Source organism: Marmota monax, unplaced genomic scaffold, assembly GCF_021218885.2.
Source record: "Marmota monax isolate L192 unplaced genomic scaffold, Marmota_monax_Labrador192_F-V1.1 WCK01_AAM20220418_F8-fsc00027, whole genome shotgun sequence".
Classification (NCBI taxonomy): domain Eukaryota; kingdom Metazoa; phylum Chordata; class Mammalia; order Rodentia; family Sciuridae; genus Marmota; species Marmota monax.
In genome coordinates, this window is record NW_026694617.1 from 12,268,247 (window position 1) to 12,280,162 (window position 11,916).

The window sequence follows — 11,916 nt, forward strand, 5'->3', positions numbered from 1 at the left end:
CCATTATGTTCCATTTGTCCACATATCAGTTTTTAGATCATTACCATATGTTTTTAATTCTATAGCTCTGTAATACACCTTGAAATCAGGAAATATGATGTATTCAACGTTGTTCTTCTTAAGATTCCTTTGGTCATTTGTTTAGTTTGTGTTTTTTGTAATTCCATGTGAGTTTTATGATCCATGAATCCCACTTCTAGGTAAAATTTCAAAATGATTGAAATCAACATCTTGAAGAAATATCTGAATTTCCATGTTCATTTTCACTATTATGTTTATGTTTTAATCAATTTTTTTCTGCTGCAAACGAAAGACCTGAGAAGAATAATGTAAAGGAGAAAATATTTGATGCTCACAGTTTCCGATGTCTCAGTCTGTAGATGGTCAACTCCTTTGAGTTGGGCTTTTTCTTTGTGATCTTAATAGTCAAAAATTTTAGCTTGAAGTCTTCTCTTAAGTAGAATTTCCCACCCTCTCCTTTTTATCTGACCATGAATCCTTCTTTATCTGAATATTTTGACTGTAGTTCACAACCTAGAACTAAGTCACTTTTTGACTCCCAGACTTGGTAACTTTGTAATACATGGAGATACCATAGTTTTTACACTTGAGCAAAGACACAGCTTGGACCACATCCTGACCTCTGAGGGACAAGGTGAGATTGGGGACATTGTCTCTGACCTTTCTTCCTTCCATCATCCTTTCTAACATTCCAGACACTTAGGTTTGTAAAATCTTTGGCCCTAGTGTTGGCATAACCTCTCTTGTAAGACAGCGAATCTGCCCCAGCCTTAAATTTCATGTGGTAAGCCTGGCTTCTGAATCTTTCCACAAGTGGAGCACTTTTTGTTCCAATTACCCAGAGAGTCTCAAATTTCTAGAATGTTTTACATTTAAGACTAAAGACAAACAAGTCTGTAGATTCCATCATCACCTGAGTGTAAACATCAGTTTTGTTTTTGCTTTACAGAAATGCTCGTATTATTTTTAGCATTTTTTTTTTTAGAAAACTACCATTACTTTATGTTTAGGTCAAAAAAGGAGGCAAAAATTACAAACTTACAAGGCTATTTTGACTGCATTTTATTTAAACACTTTTATAAATATTTGATAATATTGAAACTGGAGTTTGAGATAAAACTGGATTCTCTGTTTCTACTGGCAGGTATAGTCTACGTAAGTTGCAGGTATTTTCAGCCAAGAAAGCCCATTGTAGTCTAAGCAGTTAATAACAGCAGGGGACACCTGCCTTGGTAAACAAAGTCATATTTTTCATTATTGCTGAGCAGTGTGTTGCAACTCTCAATGGTGGGCCATTCCCACCCGCATCCCCTTATTACGACAGACCTCAGCTTCTCACCATCAATTGCTTTCTGGGCTCTTTGTTCACTAATTCTTCTCACTTGAATAAATCTTACTCTCTTAAACTCACAGATGAGGAAATGTGAGTTTAAGAGAGTAAGATTTATTCAAGTGAGAAGAAAAGAGACAGAACTTCCACAGAGTGAGAGGGGTCCCAATGGGGGTTGCCACTTAAATGTACTAGGGGCTTATGTATCTTCTGGGTAGGGACATTAATCAAAATCTATGATAAAGAGGTATTGCAAAAGTGTTAAGGCTATTGGTCAAAATCTATGTTAAATAGGTACTGAAAAATCGATCGAGCTATTAATTAGCCCTTGAACCTGTAGTCTTCACTCAGGTCTTTCCCACCTCTCTATTCCCATCACCCTAGCATAGAGGAATTGGCAGGAATGTTTGGAGTGTTTCTACAGGTTAACTTCATGGAGTGGACTTTACATTAAAAAAAAAAAACTTAATTGGGAACCATTACTTATTCTAATTCTATATGACAACCCAAAGTATTCATGTCACTTATTGTTTTTGCATTGCTTCTGTTAAAAGTAAAACTAATCTCTTTTCACATGATTGTTAATCAGTTAAATATTCCTTTTTGGGCAACAATTATTCATATTTTCCAAAATATTTCTTGGAATCATTTTGGACATTTCTCTTTCTTTTTCTGTAAAACTGATCAGCAGATTCCATCTTCCATTTTTGATTCACTGTCTCAAAACTCTCACCCCTTTCCATTATAGTTTCTGAATACTTCACAGATATACTAGTGCAACAGTCTTCTAAACAAAGGCCTAGACCCGGACACATTTCAAAACAACGGTTCTCAAACTGTAGTTTCCATCAGAATCATCCAAGGACTTATCAAAACACAGAATGTTGGGCCCCAATCATGTCTTCTTCAACCTGTCCTCACCTCTGAGTTGAATTTTGTAGGGTCTAGAAGTATGGAGCAGGACCTGAATCTGAATTTCTAGCAAATTCCCAGGTGATGATGATGATGGTCTGAGGACCACACATTAGAACCACAGTTAAAAGCATTGTTCACATTAAAGGACTCTTCTCACTATATTCCAGCAGTTTCCAATTGCCAATAGCATCACATCCACACGACCAAGTTCCAGGTCCTCCCACACTGAACCCCATTCTATCAATAGCCTTGTCTCTGTAGCCACAGAGACAAGACATGCAGATATTTACTTAACCCACTATACCTTGTATAAAAGGTCTTCTATATTTTTCTTAATGAACGAGTTATTTCTTATCCAGTAACAAGCAGTTCCTGTTTTAGTAGTTCCTGTCTTATTATCCTCCACAGTACTCTTTATTTTGTCTATTTCAGTCTTGAAGACTATTGGATCTACATTCCGTTCTGTTAACTCCCATCTTCCTTGGGATCTATTTAAGACATGCAAGAGAGAAAATATGAAGACAGAGGTAAGAATCCACCAAGAATGTGTTAAATTGCCCCCCCTTAATCAATGAGTTAGACTCATTTATACTTAATGGAATGCCAAATATATCTGCTTGGTTTATTATAGTTTTTAAAAAATCTTTTCCTATGGAATCTGTTTTCACTTTTATTTGTAGTTGATCAGCTATTTAGGAATGCTCACATTTTGTAAATTTAAAACTTTAGATTTATAACATAGAACTCTTTGGTTTTCAATTTTTCTGTACAGTACCTATTCCTTACCTGGAAAAAAATGATAAAACTGTCATGTTTCTAACTCTTCCATCTTTACATCTCCTCTACTACTGATTTTAGTAAAACCTTGTCTTCCTTAGGGTTTGCATTCATATGTTAAATATGCTTATATTTCCATTATGTTGTGTCAGACTTGATGTGTTTTCTTTTACTCTTAGCTACTCTAGATGATACAATCAATTCCACTTGACTTCTTTTTCCTTTTCTGTTCCAAGTTATATTAGTATTGTTATTTTTATATTGTCAGGACATATAACATCAACATTCTGCTTGGTAATAATAAAATTAACACCTGTTCTACATTGAACTTGTGTTTGTTTCTTCATCTTATCCCCAGGTTTGCTGAGAGTTTCTGTCAAAGGAAACATAGAGATCCTGATCTTTGTTTGCTAGTCCAGTGTTCCTTTTGGGAACACTGGAAAAAAAAAGTGGAGTTTTTGCATATAGAAATTACTTGTAAAATGTTGAAGGAATAAGATAGTTGAATATTAATATAGGGCTCAAATGATAAACGTCATTCAAAACCCATTTTGGATTATCTATTTCTCTTGTAAGTGTTCACAAATTACCTGCTTATATTCTGTGTCATCTGGAAAAAATATGACACATGTCCACCCAAGCCTCCTGTGTATCTTTCATTCTCAATGTTGCTCAAAAATTACATCATTATTTCTGTTATCAGAACTGCATATTTCTGCATATTTTTAGGTTGTCGGGAGTCACTTGTTTTGGCCCAGGTACCTATTATTTTAAGGTTTGCCATTTGCCTGATCTGTAAACGTACTCCTCTCCTACTACTACTTCTTTTCCTGAACCATTAAAAGTTCTGTTTATACTTTCCGAACTCATTTATTACTTAACCCACTCATTTGTATAGATTCAGTTCATTTAAAGCTTTAGGTGTCCTAGCACTATCACAAATCTTTATAGTTATGCTTATTATAAACACCTTTAACAACTTTTTTATCGACTCTGTTAATATCTGACTTCATTGGAGAGAATGCAGCCCACCACAGTGATTTCATTCAATGCCTCTCCCTTTATTGTTTTCTATGGGACCTTGTATGTATGGTTAAAATTTTATATGCTATAGTCCATTCTCTTGTAGAGATTCATTGCTACCTTTAAACTTAACAAAGTCTTATAAAAGTCTTGTATTTCAGCAACCTGTCTGAAATAGCCAGTTTTGTTTTCCTTCGTCAATATAAATCAATTATAATGCAGTTTCTGTTCAAAAATATTTTATATGTTAAGATATGAATCAAGAAATGACATTCATAGTAAATGTTATAGTATGTAAAAATGTGGATCATATTTATCTTATCAATTACATTTGAATATATTGATTCCAAACTAACAATATCAAGGTTTAACTGTGAAAAATTTAGATAAAAATATCTTCTAAGTTATAAAGTTAAGAATAAGGATCTTAAGTTTATTTTTAAATAAATAAATTTCTATTTTGCTACATACTCACAATAGTTTGTTTTCTGAATTCTCTTTTATGGATAATTTGCTTCTATGCAAAATAAACTCTTTATAAATATTCTCAGAAGTGCCCTGAGTAGTTTTTCTATTTTTTCTTGTACTTAATTTCTTCCAGACTCCAGCCTGAGGGCTTAATAGATAATTGTAGTCAAAATGAAAGTGAAAAATAATTCAGAACAAGTTTTCAACCTGGCTGGTACCATGGGATTTACAACTCTGTAACTCCTTTGGCTTCTGGGAGCTGAGTTAATTATGGCAAATCACACTAATTAAATTATTCACTAGGTCTTTATTAAAAACAAATCTATTGTGCTATAGAATGCATTGTGGATTCAGCTTAAATTCCCAGCTTGTCTTTCCCTGTATTAATTTTTTTTTCCCTGAGAGTATGAAGCATATGTCAGAGCTGCAGCTCTCTCCTGCCAGTGTTTAGGTCCCAGGGCTTCAATTCCACTCACAGTTTTCAAATGTCCACATTATGCAAAGCCAAAAGGTTATTCCTCTTGTCCTCAAAGAGATTACAATAAAACCCAAAGTAATGAAAGGACACAAATAATTACTATTGGAGGCAAACTAAACATGATAGGGAAATAAAGGAGGAAAAGAAATGGGGTCTGGCATAATATCAAAACTTCACTGAGATAGGGAAGAGAGGTTGAAGTTGCGTCCTAAAGGCAGAAATAGGGGAGTGGTAAGAAAGGGCATTTGAGATGGATGACAAGGTGAACAAGAATTTGGAGGGAAGAATGTGCTTCTTTTATTCAGAGGGCAAAGCTTAACTTTTGTTGAGAAGTTAAGCTAAGGGAGCAGGTGACCCCCTAATGAGCCTGGCAAGCCTGGGTCCTCTAGCACAGTGTCTGATAAGTTCTTGGTTTGGTTACTTGTTCGGTTGCCCACAGTCAAATTTGCTAGGCAGAGGCAGCTCTGAGCTTGCTTCTGTTTTGAACCACTTGAGCAAGGACTACTCAGGTTGGGAAGACACTGCACAGCATCTCTGGCTCCCGATGGGAGTGGGGAGGACTGTGATTTTACCATGTAAGCACCTGTGCACATGAACAATCACATTTTGGACCTTCTACAATAATAGTTAATTCTGTTTGGGTTAAAGCTACGCCCCCTCCTTACCTACGTGACATTGGGTATTTTATTACCCTAAGCCTTAATTCCTCCTCAAAAAATGAGTCAATACTACTTTGCAAGAAGGTTGTGAGGATTCAATAAGATCAAGCATATAACACACCAGAATTGCTTCAGACAGTAAATTTGTGCAGGTTAGAAAGGCCCCACTCTCTCTCCAGGTGGATGCAGTCCTTCATCAGAGAACACAGAGGGGTGAAGATGAAAGTGCATCTCAGTCTCTTGGTCCCTTCACCCAAGCATCTTTTGCAAGGCACAACCTGTACAACTGCACACTGAAGCCCTGAGGAAAGGGTGTCGTATGCTTGGTTATAACAAAAACTCAATAAATATTAGCACAATTATGAAGGGGCAACCCCCCCCAAAAAAAAACAGACAAAATTGAAGCCAGTAGGGGACCTCCCAGTTAAGCCTGTTATAAAAACAGACCCATATTCACAATATACACTTAAAAAAGAATTCCAAGTACAAAGATGGAAAGCAAACCAAATAGGCATCATTCTTGGGTACGCTGCTCCCATTAGATGGTGCTGGCTTTCGTGTGTGCTCAGCTTTTGCTTGTTACAGTGGAACTGACTTCCTTTTAGAAATGGTGACATCTGTCTCCAACAGGCTCCCTTATGCTCTGTGGGCGAGGAGCAGTTACATCTCTCTGAAATTGTGTATTACATGATACACATAAACACACCTCAGAAGAGATGATTCTCACTAGATAGTACAAGGCAATAAGTCCGTAAGCCACTGTGGAGAGTTCCACTAACCTAACACTTTCCATTTGAAACCCGGCTAGCATCAATGATTAATTTGCTAAGTAACAGCTTCACTTGACTATTTGGTCTCATTGTTAGTGTTGGAGTGAAAGTCAGGACATGATCATCCAACCATATAGTTTAAAAAATAGTTGTTCTCCAAATACGTGGGCTCCATGCCCCAGGAAGATTGTCCAGCCCAACTTAAGTCTATTTTTGCAATTTCTACCTTCATCTTTCTTGATATGTGGGGTTCTAAAGAATTTGTGAGCTTTACAACATAATAGATGGGTTTCTGAAAGATCTTTTGGCTGAACTATATATATATATATATGTGTGTGTGTGTATATATATATATATATATATACACACACACACACACACACATATCAGAGAACTTGTTATTAAGAAATAATTCAACAAATTCCTTTGTAATATGAAAAATTTCTCCTATTGCTCTTTGTACTCAATTATGATACACCACATGTTTACATATTTTCTACCTTTTTGTCACTACTAAGCCTGACAAGTTTTGAGGAGAAACTACGAGACTTCAGGGTACTTTTTACAAGATTTCTTCAAACCATTTAAAACCATACATATGAATTTTTTAGGTAAAGCAAGTGGATTGATATGCAATCTTTAGAGATCCTGTTTACTGCTCCAGCCATGCCTTCTGGGCAGAAAAACTGTGTTTCTGCGGGTCTATGGGAACAGAGGGTGGTTCCTCCTATTAATTTGGAACACAAACTACATCTAAATTTTAATGTAAAATATCTGCAAAAGAGGAGACATTGTTTAATCTAACCGTGATATTTCCCCACCTAACTTGCTTGTCAAACTTCCTTGTGTCTCCCTCACTGGTTCTCAGATCCAGAACGCTTGAGACAGAGACTCGTTCAGTGTTTCAAGGTAATGTTCCTGTAGGAGGCAGGATGTATGAAGACAGTGAGTAGGAGAGGGTACAGGAGGATATCCAAAGGGAGTATGTGTTTCAAAATGTTCAGACTGCACACACGACCTCTAGAGATTCTGATAAAAATACACTCATTGTGGGTTACCCTAAAGATAAAAGATTTTTCTTGTCTCCTTTGTCCTAAGGGAGAAATAAAGCCATGAATTCTTTAGTTCAGAACATAATGCTCCACATATTGGAACACCTATCTAAACCTGCTCATTTTCTGCAGGCTCCTTAATACATTCTGTGACCAGCTGTATAACAAGTGTTTATAATTCGTCCAAAGTATGCCATTTTCTCTCAGATTCGTGTGTTGGTTCTATGTCTGGAATGTCTGTCCATTTTTAGATTACCCAGAAAACATTCTTTTCCATCCTTTAATTCTCAGCTCAAGACATCATCTTCTCTATGTCACTTTCTTTGTTTCCTCCTGGAAACTAAGCTTTCTTTACCCAGCTCTTTCTTTCTCCCTCCATCCCCTGCCTTGTTTAGTATTACCATTGTGTGTGGTACATAATAGCTAATAAATACATGCCCAGTGAATAAATGAATTTGGTATTACTCAAAGAGGAATACCTCATTTAGGTTGCTCAGAGATGATAAATTAGGATCAGTATAATTCTTACTCAAAAATTAATCTGTTAGCCTCTGATTTAAAAAGACAATCCATACAGAAGACAAAAAAAGGTGGTAAGCTTTGCAAACACATTTTAGCAGAATCTGAAACTGTCAAAGTAAGGAATATTCAGACCGTAGAATACAGAGTAACAATGTTGTAGATTCTAAAAATGAACAAGAAATCAGAGCTTATCTAATTCCAGGCCCAGTTGCAATATTTCAGCTGAGAAAGGGAGGATCTAGAGAGGCAGGAGATGGCCGAATCTCCGAGTGCCTTGGCAATTCTCTTGCGGAGGGCCTCACATTGTGTGAGGAGACATCATGGGGAAGTGAGACCTAAAGGAAAGTAGAACGGAAGAAAATTCTAAATGGACACAAAGGGCTGCTCTGACAATGGTTATTATGCCTTTCACCACAATCACTTATTCATTTGGCATTCCATCATTCTCTAAGAAGTTGTTATGAAAGAACTTTAAATTCTACTTAAGAGTGTTACAGGAGAGTCTTCTTTTAGTAGAAGAAATATTTGAACCAGTGATTTTTGCAAATCAATGGTTCTTAGTCGTAAAATAAGTCAAAGAAAATGAGCTGAGATTTTTCAGAAAGAGAAAAAGCAGAGGAAAAGGAAGCAACATTCCTAGATTTAGGAAATTATACCTGGGTCTCAGCACCCTCTAAACATAACCACGCTATCTCTCTTTTCCCCATACCATCTTTGTGACATACTGAGACGCTCAGGAGAGGGAGAGAAAGATAGAAATCACTGAAAGGAGATGATTCTAGAAAATAAGACGAAAGGTTGCTGAATCCAATGGTTAGTCCTTAGTGCTCATCTGACTTGGCCCAGCAGAAGAATTTGATTTAGTTGGTTACCCTCTTTAGCCACAGATCTTTCCTCCTTGGTTTGCATTCTCTCTCTGGGCCTTGACTAGCCCCCGTTCATCCCTTCAGCATCATTATTTCTGTACCTCCATGTACTTATTTAGGGGGCTAGAAGGCACACTGGTGTTTGTGTGCTAACTTCTTATTCTAAGTATTTCAAAATAGAAATGTCTTTTTTCCCTAACAAGCTCACCTAATATTTCTTTTTAAGTTTTCTTGCCTCTCAGTACAATGGCACTGTGTATAGAGTGCAAGAAAATCAATCTGAAATCATTAGAAAAAAAGTTCTGAAAAGGAGCTGAATCTAAATAAATATACAAAAAGCATTACTTTCCAACAACCAATTCAAATATAACCATAGTCCATTCAAATATTAGGCAAAAACAATTCTATTCACAAAGAAATAAAATTACAAAATACTGAGGAATAAATAAAAAATATTCAAAAAGGTTTCAGTAGGAAACTATGAAACTCTATTAGTTCAAAATAAATGTTTTGAACAAATTGAGACCAATAATTTTTCTGGGTAGAGAGAGACAATATTTTAAGCATGTCAAATCTTCCCACAGGGATTTACTTTTAGTCACAAGTTCATGTTGACTACTATAGAGATTCTAAAAATCATCCATAAGAAACAACACAAAATTTTAAAAAATTTAAAAGAAGAATTATAAAGGAAGGATTGCTCTGCCAATCTCATTTTATGAAGCAATAATCAAATACTGTGGAGCCAGTAAGGAAACAGACAGATAAATTAATGTGCTAGTATTTTCCTAAGTCTGTTATTCAATTGTAGAATATAATTATTTGAACAAAGAACTCAATAATCTTGTATTTGAATTGTATAACACCCCCTTTTAGAGAATTAGTGCATTCACTTTTACAAGTTAATGATTCTGAAAAATAAACTGTCTAACCTTGTTAAATGATTAAATTGTTAAACAAATTTATTCAAATCAGAAACAAAACTCCTTCCCCCTTTCCCCCAAACCCTAATTTAGGAATCATTAGAATTGAGTCCCCAAATTGACTTACTATAGGAGAGAATTCATATAAAATATAGCTCAATTAACATTTATAGTGTCTGACATGAATTTCAACCTTATTATTTTTATTCAAATTTCTTTCTAGCTTTGTTGATGTCTGATTGATAAGTAAAAAGTGTATATATTTAAGGTATATAGTGTGATAATGTGATTTACATTGTGAAATGATTACCACAACCAAACTAATTAATATAGCCACTGCTTTGCATAATTATCATTGTGTATGTGAATACACACACTAAACACAAGCTAAAGACAAGCTCATCATAATCACATACAAAACCTATATTTTTACTCCCCTTTAACATTTTAAGTTTTTGATGGCACAATTTGCTTCTCTTTTATTATGTGTCCATTAACAAATTAACATAGATATACTTATTTTTAGTATTTCTCTCTTAATATTTATACTAGAATTAAAATTGATCTGTAGACCAATATTGAAGTCTTAAACTATTCCAAATTTGACTACACTTTTACTTCCACTAGTGAGTTTTATACTTTCTTATGTTTTCATGTTACTAATCAGTATCCTTTGTTATGAACTTGCAGAACTCCTTTTAATATTTCTTTTTAAGGCAGATCTAGTAGTGATGAACTGTTTCTTTTGTTGTTTTATTGCATGTGTATGTATGAAAATCTTTCTCTCTCTCTCATTTCTGAAAACACAGCATCACTGGTGAAGTATTCATGGTTGAAGTCCTTTCCTTCTCCCTCCCTCCCTCCCTCCCTCCTTTCCTCCCTCCCTTCCTTTCTTCCGTCTTTCCTTTGTTTTAAATGTGTCATCCCACTCTCTTTTAGCCTGCAAAGTTTTTGCTGAGAAATCTACCATTAGTCTAATTAGAGGTTCCTTATGTGTAATGAGTCTCTTCTCCTGCTGCTTTCAAAATTCTCCTTTTGTTGTTGATGTTGGACAATATGCTGTGAATTCCTCTTTGGGTTTGGATATTTTCAGGCACTGTTTCTTTAAATACGCTTTCTCCCCCTTTCAACTTTCCTTTTTTCCTTCTTGGAATTCCACAATGCATGTGTTATTTCTCTTCATAATGTTCCATAAATTTTCCTAGTTTTCTTCATTCTTTTCACTCTGTTTTTTTTCTCCTCTGACTACATAATTTCAAATGAACTGTTTTCAGTTTCACAGATTCTTTCTTCTGCTGATGTCTGTGGTTGAAGCTATCTTCTTCATTTTTCATGTTATTTATTGTATTCTTTGGCTCCAGCATTTCTGGGTTTTTAGAATTATTTCTATCTCTTTATTAGGTTCTCATTTTATTGAATTGTCTGTGTTCTCTTGTAATTCACAGAGCCTCCTTAAAATAATTATTTTGAATTGTTTGTCAGGAGATGTGTAAATCTCCATTACTTTTGGTCTACATACTGGAATATTATTATTTTCCTTTGGTGATGTCATTTTTTTCAACTTTCATGTACTTTTAAATCTTGTGTGGCTGTCTTCACAATTGAGGAGTTGATTTCTTTGCGTCTTTACTTACTGGCTTCTGGAGAGAAATTCACCAGTCTGCTTGGCTAGGGATTCTGAGGCTTTCTCAGGCGTTTTCTATAGATGTGGCCCATTTCACCTTTCTAATTCTTTCTCAAGAGGAATTTTGAACATGGTATGCCTTCTTTTGATCCTGCCAAGCCAAGACATGTTCCTAGAGCCTCCCATTTACTTTTCCTAGGGCTGTGCCCTGAAATACACACGTTTGTGTTCCTTCTCCCAATCCTACAGAGTTGAACCTGTCTACTGAGTGGGCTCAGAAGCCATCTGCAAAGGTTCACATTTCCCATACTGGAGAAGGGGACACTAGTAGGGAGCTGGCCATGGGGGGGGGGGGCGGGGTAGGGAGTGAAGCAGGTGGGATACTGGAAGAATCTATGGGCCAGTCGTCTAGTCCCCACAGGCCAGATATCCTAAGTTCCTGCTCACAACCTGCGTGGGGAGGGAGTAGGTAATCCTTGAGGTGTGGT